The sequence below is a fragment of the Anneissia japonica genome, unplaced genomic scaffold (genome assembly GCF_011630105.1).
Source record: "Anneissia japonica isolate Jap-2015-1 unplaced genomic scaffold, ASM1163010v1 scaffold667_len338742_cov159, whole genome shotgun sequence".
Taxonomy (NCBI): Eukaryota; Metazoa; Echinodermata; class Crinoidea; order Comatulida; family Comatulidae; genus Anneissia; species Anneissia japonica.
In genome coordinates, this window is record NW_022705208.1 from 55502 (window position 1) to 59503 (window position 4002).

General features: G+C 34.2%; 1 long non-coding RNA gene across 5 annotated transcripts in view; it reads left to right on the top strand.

The window, feature by feature from the left end:
- The window catches only part of LOC117105414, a 25942-nt gene extending 21946 nt beyond the window's left edge, over positions 1-3996 (top strand). For all 5 annotated transcript variants that reach the window (XR_004444900.1, XR_004444896.1, XR_004444898.1 and 2 more), the window contains 2 exons: positions 2546-2668; positions 3489-3996. This is a non-coding gene — a long non-coding RNA (uncharacterized LOC117105414). The remainder of the gene's footprint in view (positions 1-2545; positions 2669-3488) is intronic.
- The last annotated feature ends 6 nt before the right edge of the window (positions 3997-4002 follow it).

Genomic DNA, 4002 nt, shown 5'->3' on the forward strand with positions numbered 1-4002 from the left:
GTATACAACTATCTTTAACAACTAGTATATATCTGTGTACTCTAGAGTCTATATAAGCTAGGTTTTCCCTTATTTTTCCACGTGCACAAACCCTCGGAGCCTCTGCTATCAACTAAAGCCAAATACTGTACTGTACATCATGATCTATATAGGGTGATGTATGCAAATTAAGGCTTCAGCGATGGACATCATTCTGATTGTGATTGGTGGTTTGAACTCACCGTGCTGTGGCTAGCGTAGCGGAATCTACATGTTAAATTTCAAAAACCCTTTCACGTTCACCCACCCTACCTTTCTGCCAAATACATGAGGTGTGGATTTAGAAGGGGTAAGGTAAGTTTGTCCTGTCGCTGAAAAAAAGAAAAATATAAGAAAAACAAATAATTGGTCGCCTAATACGCCTCAGAGGTTATTTTTGGTCGTCTAGAGAGTAAAGTACTAGAAAACAATGCTATATATATATATATAATGTAACTTGAGTGGATGGCTTAAACCAGATCATGTAGACAAGAGCGCTCAATGCAGTATATAGCAGAGCAGATAGACAGATAAAACATGTAAAACTGGGTTAAGGACTCAACATTTCATTGCACTAAAGTGTTACATGTTTTATTTGTATATATATATATATATATATATATATATATATATATATATATATATATAAATCAAGAGAAACAATATAATATATAGCGTTAACAATATATAAACATTTATAAATATACTGTATATATCTTTACCGGTATGAGTTATAAATATGAAATTAAATTTTATGTCAATGTATGTAATTGTTTATAGCAAATATATTGTAACACTATTAAAAATCAGTGGCGTATCCAAGGGAGGCGTGGGGGGGGGGGGGGCGCACGAAAACTTCGAAGCAAAAAAAAAATAGGCTAGGCTTATGCTCAAGAAAATGGGTTAATGCTTTCTCAACTTCCCTTTATTGACGTTCATCAAAACACATCAAATACTGCGTTCAAGAGATATGCTTTAACATATCTGTCACGGTTAACGTGTATTCGGGAATCTAAGAAGCAATATTTTTCAGTGGGCGTGGCCACCGAAAATAAATTCCACGCCCCCTCATATTTGGGTCGCGCCCCCGAATGTTGCCTCGGACCAAATTTTTCCTGACAGTCCAACTGGACCGTACTCACTTGTGGCGTATCACAGGGAACAATTCTTGCTAATTTGGTTTTCCTTGTTGTTATTAAGGATGCCCTTCATGGCTCAAATTAAATTGGTGTTTCGACCTGGAAGTACGTCGATGACCTCACTATTATGTGAACATATTAAAATAGGTGGAATTGGCAAGTCAATTAGGGTCTTTCAATATTTTAAGGATTTAAGCGCTTAGGAAAAAAACCTCACACACACACACCCATACATCTGATAATAACTTACCTTAGAATAAATATTTACATTTGTGGTTGACATGTTATGAAATTTGAGGTAAAAATGGAAACTTTACATTTGTAGGTGAAATGTTTCTACATTTGTAACATGAGTATTGAATCTACTAGGACCACTTCAATTTAATCGGCTGACGATTTATTATCAACTTTTGCAAATAATTCTGAAAACAAAAAGGACAGGAACAGATGCATATCTCTCAAAAGATCACCCATTTTACAGCTGTCAGGGGTCACAAGTCTCCCGCAAAGAGCCTCCCAGAAATTGGGAAGGCCTCCCGCACCCCCGCAAGCAACCCACACTCTCACGGAAAATAGCACATCTCCTGCAAATTCAAAACATTTGCATGATTTTAATACTTTATCATTTTTCTTACTGAACTCAGTACCGATGGGTCACACCGTGCGCAGCAAAATAACGTTAAATATGTTAACCAGATCTCGCAGAAGTGACTCTTCCAACTGGGAACTGGGGACCCCTAAAATGTACAGCCTTTCAACCCTCGCATGCCCCTCCCTTAGATACATCATTGGTATCACAGTAGATTTGTATCTAAGGTGCTGTACAAACAAACAAGTCAGTCGTTTTATTCTAAGAACAGAAATCCTCATAATAAAGAAGATATTTTTTAGTGGTCATGTGTTGTCTGAATGGATTAGCAATACATTGTTCATTCTAATCATTTAGATAACTACTTTGTAGTTTGTGGCACAATGAAATTGAATTGAATGTAAATATAGAATGGAAATTAAAAAGTTATTGTCATCAGTCGTTATATTAACCAAATAAACAATGCCGACACTGCATTAAATTTTGACGGTTTCATACTGAATTTGAATGAAGTTGAATTAAATGTAAACATGGAATGGCAATTAAAAAATATTGTAATCAGTCGTTATAGAAACCAAATAAAAAAATGCATTAGTTTTCTAGGAAATAGTGAACAGTATAACAGATGATATGATTTCATTCTTTAACACTGCATTCAATTTAGATGGTTGGATTAAATGTAGACATGGAATGGCAATCAAAAATTTATTGTCATCAGTCGTTATGGAAACTAAATAAACAAATACATTAGTTTTTGAGGAAATAGTGAACATTATAACAAACAGAATTTTATTCTTAGACACTGCATTGAATTTGGACGGCTTCATACTGAATTGAGACTATAAAAGTTACAAAGGAAGCAACATTGTAAGAACTTCTAACCAACGCCTGTAGAAGCTTTCAGAGGAGCCACAAACCAAAGGTAAATAAGAAAAATTCATGATTTAAATCATAAATAGCACAGAGACGTATTATACAAAAATATAGTGCTATTATGCGAGGAAAAAGTGTTGTTACTGTTGGAAAGAACAGCACGCCCATTGCTGTAGCAGGCACGTCACTGCTGTATTTTTGTCCATATTTAAACATTTTATTGCACATTTGTGTATCGCATAATTAAAAAAGAAAATATATTTGCAAACCAAAAAGTGCAGACCTGGTAGAAAAACATTATTAATGCAAGCTTTTAGCACTACGAGGGGCATTGGTAAAAATGATTTATCATTACTATTCTGGTAATTTATATGTTGAATATTACGATGTTTGTTGTCGACAGGATCACAAAGGCAATTAGTACACACCACTAGATAGAAACTGTAAAAGAATTTAATGTACATTCATTCATAGATTTTATCGCTTAAATTCTTTGAAACCGTTTGCAAGGCTTACGCCAATTTCTAGAACTGTAACAACCACTCTCAAACAGACGCTTATTAAACATAAAATTTTCCGTTTTGAGGTTTATTATATATTGTATATATTTCTAATAAGCGCTGCGGAGTTGGCAAAAAAAAAATATTGTTGGTGTGGTGCACTTGTTTTTTAAACGTTAGTTCACTGGCAGTTAATACTTATTCATTTGTGAAGGATACAGGGCCTCATCGAATAAAATTTCGGTAGATATTATATTATATATTATATTTTATAATCCTTATCCACAATGACCAAACTTGACGCACTTGACCTAATTTAGACATGACATTTTTAGATTTAAATATAAGTTTCCTTCTTTTCATTTTTAGAAAAATATGGAATACGTTTGGCTGTTTTTCTGCACACTAATTTGCGTACATTTTAATCACGTCTCAACAAACTCCTCCCCCAAAATGACTACAATTATTGCAACCACACCATCATCAACAACTGGAGACACCACAGCAGGCTGGAATACAACCACACCAGACAATGGATCCAACAGATTATCTGGTGGTGCGAAAGCCGGCATTATTTGTGCTTCAATATTTGTATATTTTGTGGGACTGTGATTGTTGTACCTTGTTTAAGAATAAAAAATCTAGCCAAAATAACGCCACAGGCTTAACCATTTACATAGAAGCCGTACAAAAAAAACAAAACAATTAACACAAAATATGTTCGATATGTTAAATATTTTTGTGGTAGTAGTAGTAATAGAATTTAAGGTGTTTGAAACATTTAATTGCGGTAATTAAGCTATGGGAATTGGATGAACATTTTCCAACAGAACGTTTTGGTTTTGGCTTAAGGATAATGATGAAGGCATAATGATAATAATTA